This window comes from Mus caroli, unplaced genomic scaffold (genome assembly GCF_978045245.1).
Source record: "Mus caroli unplaced genomic scaffold, Mus_caroli_1 scaffold_13, whole genome shotgun sequence".
Classification (NCBI taxonomy): Eukaryota; Metazoa; Chordata; class Mammalia; order Rodentia; family Muridae; genus Mus; species Mus caroli.
In genome coordinates, this window is record NW_028227268.1 from 41,876,695 (window position 1) to 41,901,911 (window position 25,217).

A 25,217-nucleotide genomic window follows, 5' to 3' on the forward strand; every position below is an offset into this window, starting at 1 on the left:
AAGAATGCAGAGACAGGCAGACCCCTGGAGCTCACTGGCTGGCCTAGTCTGGTCAACTGGGTGAGCTTGACTATCTTAAAAAAATAAATAAATAAAACAATGGCTTTTTTTAAAAAGATTTATTTATTTATTTAATGTATATGGGTACACTGTAGCTGTACTGATGGTTGTGAGCCATCATGTGGTTGCTGGGAATGTGAATTCAGGACCTCTGCTTGCTCCAGTTGGCCTCACTCGCTCTGGTCTAAAGATTTATTTATTATTATATCTAAGTACTCTGTAGCTATTTTCAGACACAACAGAAGAGGGCATCAGATTTCATTATGCATGGATGGTTGTGAGCCAACATGTGGTTGCTGGGATTTGAACTCAGGACCTTTGGAAATGCATTCAGTGCTCCTAACCACTGAGCCATCTCTCTAGCCCCAAAATAGAATATTATAAAAAAAGAAATGTGACATTGACCTCTCATTTCCACATGTATGAGTACACATACTGTATGTACATATACACATATATGTGTATCTATATGTACCATTCTTGTTAATACTTTGATACGTTTCCTTTGCAATTTTTTATACATATGTAAGTACAGTCACCTCAGAATTTGGAATCTTTTTAAGAGTATGGCCCCTGGCAGGTCAACATGCTTAGTGGATGGCTCCATGCCCATGAGGATATTAGCAGTACAAATTGCACTCAGTGGGTGCATGGTTTTTTAAAGAGGGAAGATGCATAATTGGGAAGGTGGATCTGGGGTGGATCTGGGAGGAGTTAAGGGAGAAGTAGGGGTGAATATAATGAAAATACATTGTGTACATGTATGAAATTCTCAAAGAATTAATAAAAATATTTAAAATTTGGACTCTTTCTACTTAATGTGTAACTGCTTTCTTTTGTAGCATAGTGTGCTTTTCTGTGGCATTAAGGGGCCTTTGAAAGAATGATGGCCACCATGGCTTCCTCTTTCTTTCTCTCTCTCTTTCCTTCCTTTCTCTCTCTCTCTCTCTCTCTCTCTCTCTCTCTCTCTCTCTGTCTGTCTCTCTCTTTTTGGGGAAGCTGACTTTAAATGACCTTAAAAGGATGAAGAGTCTGTGTGTGGTGTAGGGTAGGAGGGGGCAAAGGGTCCAGGCCAGGCAAAATTAATCACACGGGAATAGCGAAGAAAAAGCAATCTCTTTAGACAAGCAGACTCTGTACATGTTGTCAGAATCGATGTGTCCAGTGAGACTGGGATCTGGGTGGGAAGAGGCAAGCAAAGTGGGGATAGGGGACAGTGGCACACTGAGTCAGAAGCACACTCTCTGAAGGCCTGGGGAAGCAGTGGTGCAGTTTTTAAGTACAGTGGAGCAATTGAGACGTGGGGTACAATCTTGTAACAAGATGGCAGTATTGGGTGAAAGTGTACATTTACACAGGCCACCCCCACTCCCACCCCAAGAGCAGGCAGTTGTCCCCAGTGTTTGTTTTAGTCAAGTTCATGAATTGAGCCCAGAGCTGGCAGTCCTTTCTCCATGTTTTCTTTAGTGTGACAGTAAATCCTCATACAGGTCTAACGCGTGCTCTGTAGGGCAACAAAGCTGCTTGTTGACTCCAAGTAAATCTTGATAATACATAATAGGCTATATAAACTGACTTGGGAACCATTTTTCTGCTTTAAGTAAGAGTGGATTTTTGAGCCATGAATTCTCTGAAAAGACTCTGAGCCAAAATTTAACCCCAGTTTACCACTTCTACAAGAACAGTGACAATTCATTTTTCTGTTCTTTTTTCCTATCTCAATTTATAATCAAGTAGTAACTCTTCAATTTCCTTTATTACTATTTATAAGAAGTGGTCCCTTTAAAGATCTGAGCACCTGGAACAGTGCAAAGGAAATATGTGAATGAAAAGTAACCACTAGTTCTTTAGTGACTAGTAACTTAACAATACAGACAAAGTAAGGTGACAAGAGGAGGGGCTATGTAATCTATACAATGTATCAATATTGTTCCTAGCTTTATCCATGGAAACTGGATTGTAAGTTCCACTTTATCTCCTCCCACCTCTCCTGGAGGAATGAGTAGTTCCCACTCTTTTTGTGTGTCAAGTTGAATGCTGTTGGCAGCCTCTGAAAAGAAGCCCTGACCACAGCAGCTTAAATCAGAAGGAAACACAAACTGGTTGCAGTGGTGGCGCACACCTTTAATCCCAGAATTTGGGAGGCAGAGGCAGGCGGAGTTCTGAGTTCAAGGCCAGCCTGGTCTACAGAGTGAGTTCCTTCCAGTTCAGCCAGGGCAACACAGAGAAACCCTGTCTTGAAAAACAAAACAAAACAAAACACCAAACAAAGAAAAAAAAGGAAACACAATAACCAAACCAAGCCGTCTGGACACGGGCTCTGTCCATGCCCTGAGCGTCCAGCCCTGACTCCCTTGGTCTCTCCTTGTGCTGCTTCCATTCTCATCTCCAGGCAGATCATTGCAGTAATTCTGTGCACCCTACCTGCACACAGTCACCTCCAAGGGAAGGAGAAGGACTACCTGTCGTCTTGTATGCCCCCTCTTTGGTAATTTGTCAGTATTTGGTTGCATGCCCATTATAAAACCCATAAGAGGTGAGAGGCGCGTGGTTATCAGCTTTAGGAGGGGATCATTTGGGACTGGGAATAAGGTTTCCTGCTGCTTCACCTGGCCACATAGACGGGAGTCTGCGTCTGAACAGCCGGGTACTTTTAGAAAGGAAAGAATTGTATGGCTGGAATAGGATGTTGGGAGGTGACCAAGAGTGTCTCCTCAGTATACTTTGAAAAGCTATGTGGATAGAACCGAGTTCATTCAGAAAAGAATGCTTCCTGTGAAGAGAGACTTGAAATTAACTCACTTAAAAGGGTGACTGGAGAAAATAAGATACAGATCATAACTAAAACAAACAAAAAAACCAAAACAAATCTATATTTGAGTAGGAATTGGTTGTACTGTTTTGGGCGATCCCAGAAGACAGAATCTGTACCAGTAGGTGATGTGAAGAGTGTCCTCCTAAAGCCATTAGGTCAGGGCAGAGCAAGGTAAGTGTCTGTGTCAAGGGTAGGGTTTGGAGCCCAAGCTGAAGGAAGTGGCTCCCTACCTGAGCATCTGGAATGGAGAAGAACACTTCTGTGTAGGCAGGCTCCTGGGGACAGCAGCCATCTTAGTTCTCGGACTGATGCTGTCACAGTGCCTGTGTTCAAGTAGTCCTCAGAATGGTGTGTGATTAAGATTAATAAATTGTTTATTTCTGGAATTTTTCCATTCAATATTTTTGGATTATAAACTGAGCACTGGTAATTGCAAGCACAGGGAAGGAAGCAGCAGATCAGGAGGAAGATACTGTAGTTAGGGAAACAGGACCAGCTCCTAGGAAAAGGAAAGTAGAGATAATTATTTATTGGGACAATTACTATGTATCTAGAACTATATTTAAAGGTTTTTTATTCCTTATCTCTTCTAACCTGCTCTGCTCTGCTCTGCACAATAGCCTTTATATAGATATGAAATCTTTGGTGAATTAAGAGGCAGTTGGAATTTGAAACTAAGTTGGCTTGAGTTCAAAGCCCATGACCTAACGGCTTCCTAACATATAAGGGCTGCAGAGGGCTGATAATGTCTTAAGATACTGAAGAAGTGTTTCTGAGTACTCCAGTTGACATGGAGGTGATCATGGAACTCACTTATGAGACAAAGATGGTCAGAAACAAGCAATAAAGTACGAGCAAATGGCCAGTGGATGAACCTCGAGAAACATGTTTTTATTTGCTTGTGTGTGGGTTCTACTGAGACATGTGTCTGTATGCGTATTCTGAATGGTGGTAGCTAAGATATATTCTCTTTAAAGTTCCTTAATACTTTGAATTGGACTCAAGTCATCAGGCCTGGGTGACTAGTGCTTTTCTGTGCCTTGGTTCAAGGAACAAATATCTTATACAGGGCTGTCCAATACTAACGATGGTAAGAGGTGCCAAGAGAGGAGTACCCAGGGAGGCTGGAAGAAAGCCAGCAAGTGTAGTGATATAGGATTCAAGAGAACAGAGTGGCTGGCAAAGGTGGATTCCCCAGAAATGCCTAGGGAGAGATACCTAATGACTACCCATTAGGTACACAAGAGAGCATTGGAAGCCAGAGGTTGGTTCCGGTGCCCCGTGGAGGTAGAGAGCAGTTTGTAGTGGTTGCACAGTGAGTGGTGAGAAGGCCTTCTAGATCCCCAGGCAGGGAGAGCAGGACATTGCCACAAGAGGTTGAAAATGGGATTTTGGTTTTGTTTTGTTTTTGTTATATTTTAAGCCTAAAGAGTTGAGATGAGTTGATAATAACATAACAAAGAGGACGGAAAAGAGAGAAATTGGGAGAGTGAGATTAAAAGAGAAGAAGGGTACAAGATGGGTTGAGATGAAGGCTCTGCGACCTCTGCCTAAATTGTTCATTTTCTCCACCATACAGCAGAAACCATGCTGTGTGAACCAGGGTGCTCACTGACCACAGTCTAGATGCTCTATGTGATCAACTAGACCATTCCCAAAGCTAGAAAGCCAAGACATGTCTGTTTGTATATTCTGCATGGTGGCAGCTACGATATATTCTCTTTAAAGTTGCTCAGTTCAGGGCTCTTTTCTTGGTGTAATCTCATGAGAAATGCCCTCGAACACGGAAGAGGAGGACAAAGCATTGAGAACGAATACACTGTTAGCCAGCAGAAGCTCACCCTGCAGACCAAAAGAACCAAACCAAAGAAAGTGCTACAGGCCAGGTCATAAAGAACTCTGCCATGTTTTTCAGGGCCGAGTGTGTTTTGTAACATGCATTGTTTACTCTGTCATGGCTACTTTTCCCGCCATCTAGCTTGGTTTTGAAGAACTGTTTTAATATGTATAGTTAACTAATCTTTAAAGGTGTGCCAGAAAAAAAAATGCGATGCAGTGAGGAAATGGAAGTATTAAGTCTAGCGTTTCAATGCAATAAAGAGTAAGTCAAAACCTGGGAAGAACACAAGTCCATCAGCCTGGGACGAGAGAGTGAGTTTTAGTATTGCTAGAGTAATACAACAACAGTGAATGAGCTTATAGCTACACACAGCAGCATGATGACGTCATACCATTGAACAAAGGAAGCTGAGCACCAAGCAATACCTACCCCACACCTGCATTGTCAAGTTCAGAAACAAGCAGCACTTACTGGAAGTGTTGGAGTTTGAGAGGAAAGAGAGAAAGCAATAAGGGCAGAAGCTAAGGGAAGGCTCTCGGGTGCTGCAAACTGCCATTCTCCTCGCATGTGGAGTGTGTTCCTCAGGTCGTGCACTTGGGATCTGTGCCCCTGCTTGTTACAGTAGACTTCAATTCCAATGTGCTTTACAAGTGAAAGGCAACAAGGAGCCTTCCAGGAAGTGGTGAGGAAACTATAACATCCAGGGAGTGATTGAAAATTGGTAGAAGGCCTGTCACCTTATACAAGTTGCCCTCCAGCCAGTGAGGATTAGCCTATACGCTGTTAATTGTAGTTGGAGGTATGTCATGGCTTTAGTGGATTTGCATTGAGTGGAATAACTAACAGCTGCCGTTGTGGTGGTGGTGGTGGTAGTGGGTTGTTGTTGGTTGTTGTTGTTTGTGGTGGTGGTGATGATGGGGTGGTGGTGGTTGTTTGTTGTTTGTTGTTGTGGTTGTTGTTGGTGGTGTGTGTCCACAAGCACCCAGAAATGTTGGTATATTTGTGTAACATATATTGGTGTTTCCATAGAAACCATACCAGCACACTCTCTGGATTAGTGTGCATTCAGGTAATGCACTCATCCCAGGGAGTGTCTCAGCTTTAACCTCCAGGTGATGTGTGTTCTATTGCCGTAGTTACAACCTGTTTAGCTTTAGCCTGCTTTTATTACTTCTCCAGTTTCTCTCTAGTTTCATTTTGAATTAGGTACCTTTTAAGAATTGCACACTTGCTGGGCGTGGGGGTGCCCGCCTTTAATCCCAGCACTTGGGAGGCAGAGGCAGGAGGATTTCTGAGTTCGAGGCCAGCCTGGTCTACAAAGTGAGTTCCAGGACAGCCAGGGCTACACAGAGAAACCCTGTCTCGAAAAACAACAAAACAAAACAAACAAACAAACAAAAAAAGAATTGCACACTTATGGAGTGTTCTTCTTCATGGGCTGTGTTGAACTCAATCAGTTGGTCTAAATACAGCAAGTAGAACCTATCTGGCATTATTAATAGCTTGAAAACTCAAATGTCAGTTGCCATCCTGAATAAAGTGTTTAGTGTACCCCAAGGTGAAGCAAGAATCATTTTGGATTATTTGCCACTGGCTTCATTGGTGATTCCTCTTTTCACCCGGCAGACACTGTGCTGATTTCCATAGATGCACAGACTTCAGACCCAGGGTTCTTTATTCCAGGTGGGGCTTAGCTTTCTTTGGCTGGAGGTGACTCACTTGTGGAGAATTTTGAATGCTTAAGTAAGGAAGAGAGCTGTTTTTCAGCATTTCATAACTTGAAACTCGTCACTACTTTGCCAGGATGCATTTTATGCCTTTATAAACCTCTTGTAAGTTAGGGTTTCCTGGTAATTTTGATTAATAAATTCATAAGGGCTCCAAAGTGCATGTTTGAAATTAGAAGTAACTTTTCCTGAGATGAAAGGTTTTCTTTTTCTTTGCCTTGTGCTAATTCCAGTATGGTGAAGTTGTTGACTCGCCAGTCAAGAGAATAGTTGTTATTTTTCTGTTTTTAGAAAACGAAGCTAATTTTTGCCTATTTTTGAGACCAGTAGCTATGAAAGGTGGCTTTCAGGCTTTTGCTTTAGAAGAGGGAAAAGAACATTGTGGGGCCGTTTTCAGAAACTACTTGCACACCGTTAGCACAGTGGTTCTCCCCTTCCTAAACGCTGCAGTCCTGTAATACAGTTCCTCACGTGGCCATGACCCCTGACCATAAAGTTATTTCATTGCTACTTCATAACTCTAATTTTGCTACTGTGATGAACCATAATGTAAATATCTGTGTTTTCTGATGGTCTTAGGGGACCCCTGTGAAAAGGTCATTCTACCCCCAAAAAGGATCACAACCTACAGGTGAGAACCGCTGATTTAGCTTACACTTGTAAGCCCGATCATTCATATATACAGTCTGTCAGCTCTATACTAAGGTAAAGGCACAAAGATGAACAGACAAAAAAGCAATTGTAGCCACATTGTGGTGGAGTAAGGACAACATGCTGCAGGACCTTGGAGGAGGACACTGTGGGAAGGTAGAGTGGGGTTTCCCAGAGGAGATACTTGAACTAAGATATGAGTAGGAGGTTCGCATTGGACATTGAAAAAAAATAAGTTCATTAAGTCCCACACTAAGAACTTCTTATTTTACAAGGCGACTGGTTGCCATTGGAGCATTTTTAAACAGGGGAATAACTTGACCCAATCAGCACATTAGAAAAATGACTGCGTTGTTAATGAGAGGATAATTGTGTGCCATTTATAAAATTACCATTTAAATGGTTCAGATGGGGAGTGGGTATATTGTTTGTGGCTTAGTGGTTGGTTAGCATATATTATGCCCTGGGTTTGTTTGATGTTCAGCACCACCTTTTAATCCCCTTCTCACCAAAAAATTTCAGGTGAGACTCGTGAGGAAATGGGAAGAGAAAAAACCATAGTTTTGTATTCCTGAGATAGACTGAATTGTCCTTGACTCGCCTACTGACCCAAAGTAGAAATCTCAGAAAGGTAGAGATATTGACAAGAGCCAGGAATGTAAAAGGAATGGAGGTGTGGAATGTGAAAGGGCAGGGTAGCAGATTAAAGTTGTTAGTTATCATGTTGGATCCTCCCATGGAACTGACCAGTGACCAGGTGCCAGTGGAGTTCTGAAGCAACTAGGGAGGAACGGGTTTATTTGGCTTACACTTCCACACTGTAGTCCATTTCTTACTGAAGTAAGCCAGGACAGGAACTCAGATAGAACAGGACCCTGGAGGGAGGAGCTAATGGAGAAGTCGTGAAGTGCTGCTGCTCACTGCCCACTTCTCATGCTTTGCTCAGCCTGCCTTCATAGAGAATCCAGGACCACCTACTTGCCCAAGGGTGGCTCTGCCCACAATGGGCTGACCGCCTCACCCCCACAGGTCAATCACTAATTAAGGAAATTCCTCAGACCAGGCAATGTTGCACACCTTCAATGCCAGCACTCAGGGGGCAGAGACAGGAAGATCTCTGTGAATTTGAGGCCAGCTTGGTGTACAGAGTGAATTCCAGGACAGCCAGGGCTACATGGAAAAAACCTTGTCTCAAAAGAATACCTCACAGACTTGCTTATAGAGGCATTTTCTCAACTGAGGCTTCTCTGATGACTGTACCTTATGTGTCAAGTTTACAGAGCTATCCAGGACAATAATATTTTTTTTCCATTTTATGCACATTGCTCCTTTGCCTTCATGTATGTCTGTGATTTTATGCACATTGCTCTTTTGCCTACATGTATGTCTGTGTGAAGGTGTCAAATCCTCTGGAACTGGAGTTACAGACAGTTGTGAGCTGCCATGTAGGTGCTGGGAATTGAACCTGGACCCTCTGGAAGAGCAGCTGATGCTCTTAGCAACTGAGCCATCTCTCTAGCTCCAACAATCTTATGTTCTTGAGGTAACATAATTTGGTACAATGTGTGAGTCATTGGGAAATACATCCAATCATCTTTCCACGTAGTTGTATGAATATGCGCTGCCAGTGATAGATAGCCCTAATATCCCATGGTTTTATGGAAGGAAAAGTCTGTTGAACCAGAAAATAATGATACAAAGAGAAAGCAACAGGTCTGTGAGAGTTTCTGGAATGAAGCACGATGCTGAAGAGAGGTCACATTAAAGAAAAAGTGGATGAGCTCATTGGGTCGGGTGATGGGAGGAGTCAGCACAATGGTAAGGAGTTAGCTAGGTTCCAGGGAGCTGAGGAGGACTTGACATGGAGAGCTCATTCCAGATTTCTAGTTACAGTGGGCAAGGGGGAAAGGAATTGATAGAAAGACTGCAGACTTGATGGAAGGCACTGTAAGAGGTTTTTTTTTAGTGTAGATTTTAAGCATAGTTGTGAGAATAAGAGTTAATAACAAGACAGAAGTGTGGTGATGTGGGGTCTGGAGCTCTGAGTCCTGTCTCCTTCCTAGGTAGGGCAAAGAACAGCTAATGTGCAAGGGGATTAGATGTAGTATGGATGGAGGAGATTGGAGGAATTTCTGATAGATTTCATTTTGCTTTGTGACAAGAGACAAGAGGTTCCCAGTGAGGAAAGGTAGAAACATCAATGTCTGAGGAACAAACAGGTTTACCTTCCGATGCGGGTCACTATCAAGTATGTGCTTCACCAAGCTTTGTTGAAGGCCTTCCTGAAAACCAAAACTGTATTGTAGAGCTTCCAACAGGCTAATCTGGGACATGTTCCCACCCCACTTCCCCAGGACTTAGCAGGCCAAGTGCAGGGGAAAAGCAAAGTAACCAGCCAGTTTGCATCTGAAGACGAGGTGGGTTGTTGGCTTGGTTATGTTTACAGATGAACTTATCTCCCCATAAAGAGAGATAAGGGAGAGTGGATGGTCTCCTAAATCCCACAAGCAGATTGAGTCACCTGATATACTCGGTACTTTTCTCATCCCCGACAAAAGCAGCCTCTTGGCTTTCAGTCGGAGGGAAGAGTTCGTGGTGGGTGGAGGGGAGCAAGAGGCAGACCACACTGTGTCCGCACGGCTTTCCCCCTTTACCCTTTTATTCCGTCTGGGACCCCAGCCCAGGGAGGCTGCTGCCTACATCCAGGATGGGCCTCACCTCTCGAGAAACACCTGAGGTGCATTTTCTAGGTGATCCCAAATTTAGTCAGATCGACTGCAGTTTAAGCATCACTCAGTGCAAGCTGGTTACTAAGCTCTAACCAAGGCTTGCAAGGACTCCTCTTCTCTAATTCACTGTGCTGTAGTAAAGCTTTAGAAACAGTTGTGCATTGATTGTTACACAGAGCTTAACCTAACAAAGAAAACCTAGGTGTGTACAATGGTGAGTAGGGAGGAATAAAAGCAGAATACTTGTTGTAGAAAACATCTCATCTCACTGGGGGGTTGCTGACCCGCTTTTGATCATTCAGTTGCTGGATAAAAGACACACAACTTTTATTATTATAATAATCCTTCATCAGCACTGGAGCTGGGCAGTAATCTACCCTCTAAGCTATTAAAATCTACTTCCCCATCCATAACCCCAAGTTATAACTTGCTAAGTTCCATCTGGGCTGCTCTTAACTCTGGTTGGCCAGTCCTCGTGGCTGTGTGCTCATAACTCACCTACCCCTCTCTCTCCCTTCTCCTCCTACCCTAAGCCTGGAAACCTCAAACCCCCGCCATCTCGGTTCTGCCCAGCTGTGGGCATCTCTGTTCACCAATCAGAGATAACCTGAAGTGGGGTGAGGGGGCACAGGGTTATGTAGGTCACTTGGGTCTACGTGCTGATTTCTCTCATTCCTGATTCTCTTGTCCCTGGGAGCAACCAGGCCTTGGGGCCAGTGTTTAGCATTACAATACATAGCAAAAGACCAAGCCTCAGCAATTTCTAGTTATTTCTCTATAAAATGACTATATGTTGTGAAAAGCACAAATGTTTGGTCAGCGGAAGTGATGGGGAGCCAGTGGAGGAGGTGGCAAATGGTACACTCAGAGTGTCATCTCATTTTTATGTAAAGAGTAAATTTTCTTTCTTTTTCTTCTCTTCTCTTCTCTTCTCTTCTCTTCTCTTCTCTTCTCTTCTCTTCTCTTCTCTTCTCTTCTCTTCTCTTCTCTTCTCTTCTCTTCTCTTCTCTTCTCTTCTCTTCTCTTCTCTTCTCTTCTCTTCTCTTCTCTTCTCTTCTCTTCTCTTCTCTTCTCTTCTCTTCTCTTCTCTCTCTCTCTCTCTCTCTCTCTCTCTCTCTCTCTCTCTCTCTCTCTCTTTGAGACAGGGATTCACTGTGTAGCCTTGACTGCCCTGAAACTCATTCTATAGACCAGACTGGCTTCAAAATCACAGAGATCTACCTGTCTCTGTCTCCTGAGTGCACCACCACCATACTGCAAAATACAATTTTGTATCAAAGTAAAATGCCCGCATTCTTGGATATGTGTAAGTGGGAAAAGCTCTACAGTTGACGTAGGCTTGGTTGGATGGAGGAAGCTGGCTTAACTTACATCAGTGGATTCATTTTAAGAGAAAAGTTCACATGGCTTGGTTCTCTAACTGTGTTGTAAAGAAGTCGTATTTTCTTTATCGGGCTTCCTCTCATTTTGTCCCTGACAGGGCTTGAAGTGACGTCAGTGTTTCAGGGTACATAAACAACATGCCCGAGAACAGTAACTATTAGGTTGATCTGAAGCCCTCTTAACAATGATGAAAAAAAGAAGAAGAAGTTATATTCCCAGAGGACTGCTCAAAGACTGGTGCTTTTTATGCCAGTGAAGGGCCAGTTTTTAACCACAAAAATTTCCCTGTAACCTTTCATGATTGAAAACATATTACTTGCTATTCAAAAACACAGGCAAATTAGTGAGGAGTGTTTCTAAAATAAGCTCCAGGGTTAGACATATAATTTGTGGATGACAACTCATGACACAAAGTGTGTCTCCTTCTGTGTTTTGTTTTAAATGGTAGGAGCACATGAAACCCAGCAATCCAGGCTTCAGATAAGTTTTCACAGCTGTCACGTGAGTGTGCTTAGTTTTTAAGGGACTTCTGTCCCAAATTTTACATGTCTTACTACATGTTGATTTCTGACAGTTTGTGTTCTCTCACAGTGTATGCTTATGTGGCTTTGTATAGTACACTAGGTTGTTAGGGGCTTGGCATGGTCATCCAGGAGCCTCTTTATTGTGGGCTCTGTTCTCATAAAGTGTATACTTTCAAGAACAAGTATGAGACATAGGACTGCTGTGTGCAGTGAACCAGCTCCTTGTCATGACAGTGAGGACATGACACACACAGCCTAGACTGTGGTGAGATGGTGACAGTCAGTGGTTCCAGCTGAAGTCACCAGCTGATCCCATGTGTATGCTTCTGTGAGGAGTGGGTCAGCTCTGGAGCTAGTGTAGCACTGGGGAGCTAATGACCACACTGTGCTAGCTCAGGCACATTCAGACGGTGTTCTCTAGATCGCTCTCAGGTAAGCACAGAACTTAGCTTTTGGAGTGACTGTTTGATGTAAGGGAAAATCTCATAGAAGTTGCAAGAGTCCCTTATATTTTCATTTTGTTTGGCATTTGCCTTGTCATTCCCACCCAGTTTTTAAGAGAAAGTCACAGACATTGTACCTCCACAGTCCACATACTTCAGAGGGTGTTTCCTGAGAGCAAGCATCGTCTGAATGTGCCCATAGCCCAGTTGGATAAAGCAGACCATTCTACACTGCATTGTGTGATAGCATTGCATCACTGTCTTTATCAAGGGTTTGCCAAATGCCCCTGATAATGTTAACTTGAGTAGTGCACTTTTCTGTTCCAAGCTTATTTGCTACCTCTTAACTCTTTAACTCTTCAATGCATTAAGTCTTAGGTGGGATGGAGAGGGCCTAGTTTTCAGAGCAGGCATTGCTTGCTTGCATTGCATATGTAGCCAGCCATAGTAGCATCGTCTCTGAAACATCATGGGCAGAAATTTTCTGTAGCAGGTATCTTATAATACTTGTGCTCTGACCCATCAGTTAAGACAATGTTGCTGATGAATTACTTGCTGTTTTATGCTGACCACAGTAGGTAGTAAGCCAGATTTTGGATATATAATAGCCACGTTCTTCTAAGTTCTTGATGAAACAGTTCCAAATTTTCAAAACATGTCCTGCAGTATGACTTTAACAACATCAACAAAAAAGTGCCGGGCAGTGGTGGCCTTTAATCCCATCACTTGTGAGGCAGAGACAGGTGGATTTCTCAGTTCAAGGGCGTCTTTCTACTGAAATGTAGCATTGCAGTCTCCTCTCACTGGCTGTAGTTACCCTCCCAGGTGGGTGCCAGTAGAGCAGGAAAGGCTTGTGAGTGCATCACTCCTGACTTTCACTATTTGTTCTGGTGAAGAATCAACACCAGATCTTGGTACTGAGGTTTCTTTCTAGCAGTCTGGCAGAGTTGCCATCACACTTCTGAATCTCCCCAAGTCAGAAGGAGATAATACACATGGACTTGACTCTAAACGCTTGAGGCCTAAGTGGCATCAAATAACTGAGTTCAGTACAGTTGTTTAAGGGGCTACATTATTCAATGTTGGGAGACTACAAATTCTACAAAAGTGAAAATGATACTTTCCTGAATCCCTCTGTTCTATCGAAATTCTTTCTGGCTTTCTTGAATGCGTGATTGTAAGTAGAATTAGCTACTGTGCTCCTTAATATTCACATTGTCAATGTGCCTCCTTAATATCTCATGATTTGAAAGTTTGTGATAGGTGTAGCACATAAAATACATAGTTTTCTTAATACTATTTACTGTTGAAAGACTATCTTCTGTTTCACATGGTCGAATTTTAACACACAAAGCACCAAGTTTGTTTTTCTTCCAGGAGACACAGGGTGCTCGCTCATGTGTGGATACGCTAACCATAAATCTCCTGGCGTGCTCTGTTTATGCCTCTTGCTGTTGGGCTGATGAAGCATCTCTGTATGGCTGGGAGATTTGCATGAGCTCTCAGTGTGCCCTCACATTTGGGCATTCCTCGGGATGATGCTCATGTAGGTGCTGTTGTCTTCAGTCTGTCCTTGCAGAGGCTCAGACCAAAGCCACACAGCCGTGTATCTCCAAAAGCTAACTTTCCTTCTTGCTTTATCAAGCCCAGACTGCAGCATAGGCCTTTCAGAACTCAAAGGAAAAATATTCTTGTTCGTTTAGATGGAAGAAGAGGGTAAAGAGATTCTAGGCAGGCCACCTACAGAGCACACTGTCCCTACTCCAGGGTCTTCATGTACCCCTCACTCATTGCTCAGTGTTTTCTACTTTTGCCCACCTTTAGTTTCCCCTGGAGTATTTCAGAAGTCATGTTATATGGAATGCGTTGACCATATAATATTTTCCTTGCTTTGAGGAAGGCAAAGCAAGGCTGTGGAAAGCCACCACATGAGCGGAAAATGCTAGCGAGCAGGAATCACACTGCTTCTGTTATGATGGAAACTTTTCTTGTCTGGACTACCCAGAGTATTCACTGTTGGCCACAAGTGGCTACTGAGTCCTTGAAATGGGACTGGTGCAATTACAGAGCACAGCTGACTTTTAGTAACTTAAATTTGAGTAGTTGCATGTGGCTAGTGGCTGCCACATTGGACTGTGCAGGCTAGTACAAGAACTTAGCAATGTGAGACCCTAGGCATGCCTCTTCTCTTTTGAGTCAAGAAACATCTCTTTAAAGTGAGGACTACACTGACTCCTCACCTTCATAGCTTTCAGAGCCAAAGTTGGTTGTACATGCAAAATCTTTCTTCATTAAAATTATGACACCCTTGTGTTTTACCATAACGAAACTGGAAATACATTTTGCTGATAGTGTCATCTCTGGTATCTCTCTTGTTCAAATGCTGAGTATAAACCCAGCAGGTATAAACCCAGAGTCTTTTGAGCAGATAAAGGAACCAAACTTGATCATTATTATGGAGGTATTGTTTAGTCTTATAATGTTCTCAAAAAAGTTTCTAAGTAGAAGTTGAAATGGAGTTTTAAAATAGAAACCTAATAAATAATACATGGCTTTTGTGGGGTTTCGGAAATGATGCCAAGATGGGAGTGGTAGCATAAGTGTTAATGTCACCACTGGGGTGGCTGATGCAAGAGTCCAGCCTGAGTTACATAATGAGACCTTATTTTAGTATCCCCCACCAAGAAAACATTCAAAATATGGAGCAAGGCAGAAAGTGATAAGGAACATTCCAGATCTTCCTACCCAGAGTGGTTGCCATCAGGGCTTTGGTGTAGCCTTTCAGGGGTTTGTTTTACTTTGATTTTTTTGTTTTTCATTTTTGTCTGTATATAACTATAGGCCATGTATGGTAGCACCCACCTGTAATCCAAGGTCAGAGACAGGAGGATTAAGATGCTGAGGCCAGCTTGGATTTGTAACAAGACTTCTGTCTGAAGCAGCCTTACATACATACAAATATAAAAATATGAAACTTTTGCTTATATGGTTAAAAATTTAACTGTATTGCCAGTTTACAGTCCCTCATGGAGGAAGCCAGAGTTGGAACTCAAGGCAGGAACCTGGAAGCAGGAACTGAAGCAGCGATGGTGGAGGAACACTGTTTACTGGCTTGCTTCTTTTTTTTTATTTTTTATTTTTTTAAGAGTTATTTATTTATTATATGTAAGTACACTGTAGCTGTCTTCAGACACCCCAGAAGAGGGTCTCAGATCTCATTACAGATGGTTGTGAGCCACCATGTGGTTGCTGGGATTTGAACTCGGGACCTGCGGAAGAGCAGTCAATGCTCTTAACCGCTGAGCCATCTCTCCAGCCCCTCTGGCTTGCTTCTTATGGTACAATCAGTTTGCTTTTATATATACCTCAAGACCACCAGCCCAGGCTCCCATCACCCACAAGGACTAAATCCCCTCAGATTAGTCATTAATGGCAAAATACTCCCTAGACTTTCCAACAGGCCATCTGATAGAGACAGCTTGTTAAGTTGTATCAAGCTGACATAAAACTAACCAGCACACAAATATAACTAAAATTTGTACAAAGCTTAGACATAACTATAAAATAATATATATAAAATTCAAAGTTATTTTTATGTGAGCTAAATCACATTGTAAATACTGTTTCTAAATTTGCATTTTTCACTTGGCATATGTTTTTATCTATCTTACATACCTATATCACATATTATTTATTATATTCCATATGCTAGAATATTTAGTCAATTAGATGATGAGCTAATTATAGCTATCTTACTAATAAAATTATTTTGAAGGGCTGAAGAGATGGCAGTCAAGATTGCTTGCTGTTGGGGCTAGGGAGGTAGCTCAGTGGTTAGGAACATTCACTGGTTTTGGAGAATACTGGGGATCATTTCCCATCCCTACATCGTGGCTCACAAACCACATATAATCCCAGTAGGGGAACCCAGTATCCTCTTCTGACCTCCACAGGCTCATGAATACATGTGGTATTCAGGCGTACCCATACACATAAACTATTAAATATTCTTTTTTTAAAAGATGTATTTATGTAAATAAGCATGCTATTTGCATATATGCTATAAGACAGAAGACAACATCAGACAGAAGCTATGAAATCCCATTACAGATGGTTATGAGCCACCATATGGTTGCTGGGAACTGAACTCAAGACCTCTGGAAGAGCAGACATTGTTCTTAACCATTGGAGTTGATGCATTCAGCATTCTGTTATTAATTATCTGTGTTACTTTATAGCTTTTAGATTCATTCTGTATAGATAGATTCTCCATTTGTTCATTAGCCATAGGGTTGGCTTCTATGTTGATGTGCAGTATGCCCTATGAACTTTAGTGTTAAGATGGGTAGCCCTTTGACTGTCTGTTTTTTTTGAAGAGTATTTCTAAGGTATACACACACACCTACACACACACACACACACACACACTTTGGCTGAAAAGTTACATTTGGCAACTATGTAAAAAAAAATGGATGTAAAAAAAAAATTAAGGATCTTTCTTTGGAGCCCAGCTGGCCTAGAATCTGGGGCAATCTTTATGCCTCAGCCATCCAAGTGCTGAGGATGTAGGTGTGAGCCATCCCACAGAACTTGAAAGAAAAACAGAAATGAAATACTTGACATGGGATTAAACACCCATTGTTGGAGTTTGCTTTTTGTTGCTGTAATAAAACACTACCAAACCAACTTGGAGATGAAATGGTTTATTTCCTCCTACAGGTTCCAATACATCACTGAGGAAAGCCAGGATGGAAACTGAACTAGAAGCCATGGAGGAACATGCTTATTAGCTTACTTCCTCTGGTGTCTCCACTGCCTTTCTTACACAGCTCAGACTTACCTGCCTATGAATGACTCCACCCATAGTGGGCTGTGTTCTCTTAAATCAATTAGCAATTAAGAAAATGACTCAAAGACTTGGCCACAGGCCAGGCTGGTAGAAGCAGCTCCTCAGTTGAGATTCCCTTCTTCCCAGATTGATCTAGGTTTGTGTCAAGTTGGCAAAAACTCATCAGTACATATATGTAGCTAAAAAAAAAATAGTGATTTCAAGATTCTTACTATAATTTCAAAGTGAGCTTCTGAAGTCTGGGTGCAGAGAAGAGAAGAGGCAAGATCATTAGGAGTGAAAGTGGGGAGGAAGGATATAAGACACTAAGAGTGGGAATTGGGGTCCCAGCTACATCTCAGAAAGGGCATGCAGCTTGGTGCGGTGGGGATAGATCATCCGGGCAGGTAGTTCCTGAAGGAGGAAGAAAGGGGAGGAGGATATATACATATACATATACACATACACATACACATACACATTCACATACACATACACATACACATACACATACACATACACACACACACACACACACATATACATATACTTGTGTGTGTCTGTGTATGCACGCACGTGCGCGCGCACGCTTTAAGACTGTGAAGTGTAATAGAAAGATCTCATTAAGAAAACTAATACCAGTGTGCAGTTATCTCTTAAGAGAACCCTTGTCCATTGGACCATTGCTGGGATCAGCTGTCTCAAACCTTGTGGTTGTTACGCCTGACCTTCCCACCCCTCACATATCCTCTCAGACGCCAGATGTCCTGTTCTCATACTGCTTCCGGTGTCGTCCTTCTGACCTGACTGTTGCCCAGTCTCACTGTATCCCTTCTTATCCTTACACTGTACTGCCCCAGCATTCTTCAAGGGGGCTTGCCTTGTCTCTCTGGCCAACGTCCAGCCCTGGAACTGTCAGGCTGCTCTTTGAAGTTTGCCTTCAGGATTCCAGTATTTGATCTTTTGGGATTTGCTGGGAAAGATGCTACTCTCAATACATGTGTAGTTGCTAACCTTAGTCAGAACGAATTCTGTCCTCTCGGTTTTGTTTTGTTTGAACAGTATCTTTACTAGCTTTTTTTTTTTCTTCCTTTCTATAACAGGGCACACAATTTAAAATGCACTGTAACCCTGCCTTTTGGCCTTGATTGGTCCAGAGGTGGGCAACCCATGCTATACCACTCAATCACAGTTCTTCAACAGAATTTGATATCTAAAATGAAATCATCTTTCTTGTTGGCAAAAAATTCAGAATACATATATTTAGTAATTGATGGGAATCAAGTTCTGAATAAGAATTAATTTAGAGGGGGAAAGAAGAGTCGGGAAAGAGAGAGAAATTGTAGAAATGAATTATAGCTGAAAGGTCACAGTAATGTTTCCTAATTTCATTGCAAGTAGCAATTTCCACTCTTTCAAGTCATGACCCATACAAAGTGGTTTAAATTTTTTCCCTGAGGGAAAAGAGTGAAACGGTGCTTCTGGCTGGTGGATGCGCCTGTAACCTGAGCACAGGTGTGCTCTGGGAGAACCCGTTTGTAATGCGTGCCTGGCTCCAGTTTTTCACCTGGTCCCAATGTGGGTCCCATGAGATGTCCATCATAACTTCACTCTAGATGTCAGCTCCTCCAGCTGTTTTCCTGAACTCCCCAGCTGATGCTCCTGTGTGCTCCACTAACATTCAGCCCCTATCCCATAATTATCTAATTATCTGCCTGTGCACTCGGTGCCCGAGAGAGCCTCAAGAGGATAGAAAGTACATCTGTCTTTTCATCTTTGTAGCTCCAGTGCCTCCAGTGGTATAAACATCTCCTGAAAGAGGAATTATGCTCTCTCTGCCCACATAAAAAGAGTAACAAGAAAACTGTAATTGAAACAAGATCTTGTGTGCGTGTTCTTTCCAAAGAAGATAGCTTTGAAAAGGAGCCCTGAATAAGAAAGCGCAGACCTGTGTCTTTTTTGGCAGCATCTACCTTGTGATGTTGTCAGACCATCAAATCTTCCAGACTTGAAGGAGATGGCTCAGTACTCCTGTTCCAAGATAAGACTCAACTCATTTTCAGAGGAGCAGATTTCCTGTGGGAACAAATGCATTAGAATTCCCGAGGATCAATATTGTCTAACAGAAGGTAGAACAGCCGCTGCTTCCTTTTGTCCGTCTTCTGCCCCCATAGTATAGCCTCCCTGCTGCTGTGCCTAACCTCCCTAGGGCAAAAGCTTAAACTATGTCTTAGTGAGGCCACAAAGCTGCCCACCTCCTCTGGCCCAGTTTAAGTACTTAAAATCTCTGCAAGTATCTTTTGGCTCCTTGGCCCTGCCGCCCTGCCACTGCAGCTTGTTGTTGTCACCTAACACTGGTGCCTTTTGGAATTCTGCTTCAAGTGGGTTGGTTTGCTTTTTAAATTAACTTCTCAGATTTTTTTTTTTTTTAAAGGTTTTCTTTGTTGGAACCCAAGTAGACTCGACCTCTTCTCTCCTCTCTTTCCTCTCCTCTCCTCTCCTCTTCTTTTCTCTTTTCTCCTTTCCCTTTCTTTTCTCTTCTTTTTGTTTTTTTGTTTTTTGTTTTTTTTTTTGGTGGTTTTTCTTTTCTTTTTTTTTGGTTTTGCTTTTTGGGTTGTTTTTTTTTTTTTGTTGTTGTTGTTGTTTTTTTTGTTTTGTTTTTTTTTTTTTTTTTTGAGACAAGATTTCTCTGTGACCTGGCAGTGGCTGTCCTGGAACTTGATCTGTAGACCAGGCTGGGCTTGAATTCATGGAGATCTGCTTGTCTCTGCCTCTGGAGTGCTGGGATTTAGGTGTGCTCTGCCACGCCCAGCTGGTAGACTTCCTCTTAATGATTAGTTTGAAAAGTTGCTGGTGGCTCTCTGCAAGGCCTCGGCCTGCTTTCTTAGTTAACATTCATTCCCTTTGCCTTTGTTCCCTCAGTTACTGACATTTCCTAGACTGTTCGTTAGGCTATCAAAACCCTCCATCCTTCTCCCACTTCCGTTTTTTTTTTTTTGTTGTTCCACTAGTAACTATATATCATCTTTATAAAGACATACATGTAAGATGTGTCGTTTCTTTAGAAATAGCTTAGCACTAAGCTTCAAAAACCTGAGGAGAAATGATATATAATCAAGTTGTAATTGTTTATAGGTTAAATATTTAATGTTATTCAAATAAGTAAGACCGAGGTGAAATTAGATATGCAGGAGAGAATTTGTCTAAGTAGTACCAGAGTTAATCTGTAAAAGCAAGTGGTGGTAGTTGTAGTAACTTCCTAGGAAAATGCAGAAGAGACTCACTTGGGCCTTGCTCTTCCTCATGTGCCTTTGAACAGGCTCCTTGGCTATCCCTGACTTCCTTTAGTAAATCCTTTAGTAAATCATTCTTCAACTATGGTCCTTCTCAAATGCATATCTGAGCACTCTGCTCTCTGGTTACAGGGCGTTCTGGCTTGCCCTGCCCTCAGGATAAAGTACAGAGCCATTTTTAAGGTCCCTACGATCTACCCAGCCCCGCCCTTCCAGGGCTGAAGCCCTTGCCACACTCTGCTTCACAGTCCTCCTGCTGCAGCCGGGATGCCAGTTCTCAAACTCTTCTGGTACCCTTTTCTCTTTCACTTACAGGTCTTTCAACATGCCGTTTCTTCTGGTAGGCCAGGCATCACATCCCTAGAAAACTTTTTCCTCATTATCCAAGTCCATCTGGGTGTTCCTTTGTGCACTGATTTGTCTCCCACATGTCTGTCATAATGTGGTGTTTCAGCCTGGTTGCTTGTCTCCATGCTCTCACCACTAGTCTGTCATCACCATAAGAACAGAAGCCAGGAATACGTCTTTTACCAATCGTCTCTCAGAGCTAACATGATGCAGATACTCAACAAATACTAATCAAATGAAGTATGGTGGTCATGGTGATATAAAAAGCATTAAGATGATGATGTAAAAATAGGCATTCATGGAACTAAAAGGTCATCCCAAAGTAATTGTGAAAGCTGAATAAATGATATAGTATGCACCATAAACCTAAAGCAGAAAGAAATATGTATTCGATAAGTATTATTACCACCATTGGTAACTAGTTTGAATGAAGAAAACTTAGATGTGAATCTACTATAGTACTCCAAATAAAAGTTGCTAAGGAAATGAAAGGTTAAATAGAAAACTCTAGAAGTCAGAGAGTATGAACAGGGAAATATTCATATTTATAGAAGATACTTATAGGAAATGCTCTAGAGAAGAGCCTTTCTTACGCTTGTGTGTGAACACAGGCTCACCTACATAAATCTTTTAAAAGCACATTAGACCTCAGAAAATAATTGCTATAAATATAGAAGTACATAAGACACATTAAAATACTATATTAAAAAGCTCACTGTCATGACTAAATGTGAAAACCCTATAATAAATGCACATATACACATGAGCAGAATATTTGTCATAGCAAACTTGTAAGTGGCTAATTTCACTTTTACTAGATCCAGAGAACTAAATATTAAAGTAGTGAAGTACTAGGAGTTTTTTTTTTTTTTATTGTTTTTCTCCGTATTAGTTAGACTGGCAAAGAAGTTTTTTCAGTTTTTGGGTTTCTTCTTTTTCTTCTTTTTAAAGTCCGAGTTGTAAGGACATGGTGACCAGGTGATCAATGCTTTCTCAGGCCTTGTTGGGTACCAATATCAGCAGGCAAGGTTCTTGATGGGACAGCCTAGCTTGGTCCAGATCAGTGTCATCTAATCACATACTTCTGTGACTACCCATCTGTGAATCTAGATGAAAGAAACAATATAGGATGAGCTTTAGATTTGGGTCATCAAAATTTTAAATTATAGGAAAAAAAAGACAGTCTATATGTGTAATTATAGAAGAATAATTAAGTAGCAGTAGATGAATATACCTAATTCATGAACCATGGTCTGAAAAAACGTGTGCTCGAGCACGTGTGTGTGTGTGTGTGTGTTGGACAAAAGACTGATAGCAGAACACACAAAGAATCATCATCAAACAAACACAACATTGGAAAAAAATTCAAGCACTCTGAGATAAAGATAAGTGAATAATCTTACCAGAAGAAAGCCCAGTGTTCCTTCTATAGTGATAGAGGAGTCTATGTGAACAGTGATATAATGTTCCCAGTGCCTTGAGAGAAATATGGGGGAACAGAGGAGGAAGTTCTGCAGGGAACTGGAGAGCCCCCCCGTCCACAGAGGGGGTAACATTTTAGTGGAGTATTGGAAGATGGATTAATGTATGTTCTCCAAGTAGCCAGGCAGGGAGTAGCATGAGGGGAGGATGGAGTTGTGTTGATGTACCTGTCAGAGTACATTTGGGAGCAGTCAATGCTATTGACAAAGTTAAAGGAAAGTTACAGGGTCTGCTTTGGAGAAGGTAACTCCAGTCCCAGTGTGCTAAGAGAAATGTAGAAGTTCGTTTGGTGAGAGGATGTGGTTAGAATAGTGTGGTTCTTATGTGGCAGTTGATGAAGGCTGCAGACTGGAATGATGCTACTGTTAGAGGTGCACTCGAGAAGCTGCCAGATCGCTTGCTTGGTTGAGGAAAAATAATTGGTGATAACTCACAGGATGCTGCCTTGAAGAACAGGCTCTCCTGATCTTAGCCTTACCTATGGCCACCATGTGATCTTGGTGTGGCATGGGGACAGGAAGTAGGACACCCTCACTTGATGACTACTGCCCAGAACTATTTTCCTTAGTGACAGGAGTAATATATGATTAGACAGTCTGCCATCTCTCCAAGTTCCCTGTTAATATAATAGCAATTTTTGGACTTCTGTCTATTGTGAATACTATTGAAATACTATTAATATTCTACTATAATACTATAATACTAATACTATAAATCAGCATAGTATCAAATGTTAAATTTTTGAGAAATCCATTGATTTGTTTATTCAGCAAACATTTATGAGCTTTCACCTCTGTGCCAGGCTGGAGCATCGGGACTAAGGAAAGGGATGGATACTGGTATCAGGGGAACTGAAAGGAAGGTTTGATGTTCTCCATGCTGGGGAGTCAGAGCATGGGAGTAACGTGATGTGGCTTATGTGTGAGTGGAATCCCTCTGGCTACTGTTTGACAGTAAACTGAAGGGGAGGTAGGGGAACTGTAGGAAGCTACACATCATCAAAGTGAAGGACTGGGGAGACAGCTCATGCAGTGCTTGTCATGAAAGCTTGAGGACTTCAGTTCAGATCCCAGTACCATATAAAATAAAGCTGGGTGCAGCAGCCTAGACCTCTAATCTGAGCATGGGGAGACAGAGTCCACAAGATCCTTGAGTTCATGGCCTGTAGTCTAGTTAGTCACTGAGTCCAGGTTAGTCAGACTGTCTTAAAACATGAAGTGGAGTGATGATTGAGAAAAGACACCTAACAGCAGCACCTGACCTCCACATATACTTACACACATAGGTACGTGTACCCATATGCATGCATATCGTACATGTGAACATGTACTTACCACATACACATACACACCAAATAATCCAAATGAGGTGATGGTAGAAGAGGTGGTAAGAAATCTGGTTCTGGAAATATTGGCAAAAGCAGAGCTGGAGAGTAGAGGTCAAAAATAGTTAAGCCAGTGGTGGTGGCACACGCCTTCATTCTCAGCACTCTGGAGGCAGAAGCACACAGATCCCTACACCCTGGTCTACAGAGCAAGTTCCAGGACAGCCAAGGCTACACAGAGGAACCCAATGAAAACTTTTGGGGACAAGATTGGGAACTCAGTTTGAGTGCTAAGGAAGTAGTTGGGTTTATGACTGTGAGGTTCAAGATGAAAGTCCGTGCTGGAAATACAAACTTAGTTTTGAGTGAACACATTACTTTTATGTGCTTTCTGACTTAAACACCCAAGACTCTGGGGGCTCTCATAAAATACACCACTTTACACTCACGTAATGATCCCATGGGGAAAATTGTAGATTGTGTTTTGTAGGCACAGAAACACTTTATAGATTGTATAAATTAAGCTGCTAACATGAAACCAAGAGTTCTGTGTGTTTTAAAGGATTCCTGAATTATGTACAGTGTAAGTTCTTTTCATTTGAATTTTACTTTTAGTTTAAGAATAAAGCACACGTCTTTCTCGCTTCAGTAAAAATGGTGAATTTCGCCAGGCGTGGTGGCGCACCCCTTTAATCCCAGCACTCGGGAGGCAGAGGCAGGCGGATTTCTGAGTTCGAGGCCAGCCTGGTCTACAAAGTGAGTTCCAGGACAGCCAGGGCTACACAGAGAAACCCTGTCTCAAAAAAACCAAAAAAAAAAAAAAAAAAAAAAAAGGTGAATTTCATTTTTTTAATTAGGTATTTATTTCATTTACATTTCCAATGCTATCCCAAAAGTCCCCCACATGCTCCCCCACCCACCCACTCCCACTTCTTGGCCCTGGTGTTCCCCTGTACTGAGGCATATAAAGTTTGCACGGCCAATGGGCCTCTCTTCACAATGATGGCCAACTAGGCCATCTTCTGATACATATGCAGCTAGAGACATGAGCTCCGGGGGTACTGGTTAGTTCATATTGTTGTTCCACCTATAGGGTTGCAGACCCCTTTAGCTCCTTGGGTACTTTCTCTAGCTCCTCCATTGGGGGCCCTGTGATCCATCCAATAGCTGACTGTGAGCATCCACTTCTGTGTTTGCTAGGCCCTGGCATAGTCTCACAAGAGACAGCTATATCTGGGTCCTTTCAGCAAAATCTTGCTAGTGTATGCAATGGTGTCAGCGTTTGGAAGCTGATTATGGGATGGATCCCCGGATATGGCAGTCTCTAAATGGTCCATAATTTCATCACAGCTCCAAACTGTGTCTTTGTAACTCCTTCCATGGGTGTTTTGTTCCCAATTCTAAGAAGGGGCAAAGTGTCCACACTTTGGTCTTCGTTCTTCTTGAGTTTCATGTGTTTCACAAATTGTATCTTATATCTTGGGTATTCTAAGTTTCTGTGCTAATATCCACTTATCAGTGAGTACACATTGTGTGAGTTCTTTTGTGATTGTGTTACCTCACTCACGATGATGCCCTCCAGTTCCATCCATTTGCCTAGGAATTTCATAAATTCATTCTTTTTAATAGCTGAGTAGTACTCCATTGTGTAAATGTACGACATTTTCTGTATCCATTCCTCTGTTGAGGGGCATCTGGGTTCTTTCCAGCTGCTGGCTATTAAGATGTTGGAACATCTTCTGGATATATGCCCAGGAGCGGTATTGTGGG

General features: G+C 42.2%; 1 protein-coding gene across 3 annotated transcripts in view; it reads left to right on the forward strand.

Annotated features, from left to right (window-relative positions):
* Myo1d (myosin ID) overlaps nt 1-25,217 on the forward strand; it is a 303,674-nt gene that overhangs the window by 14,152 nt on the left and 264,305 nt on the right. Inside the window, exon 1 of one of the 3 annotated variants that reach the window (XM_085829757.1) lies at nt 18,806-19,129. The exons of the other annotated variants lie outside the window; for them this stretch is intronic. The gene's annotated coding sequence lies outside the window, so the exon portion shown is untranslated. Of the gene's footprint in view, nt 1-18,805; nt 19,130-25,217 lie in introns of those variants that run through there. 3 annotated transcript variants of the gene reach the window in all.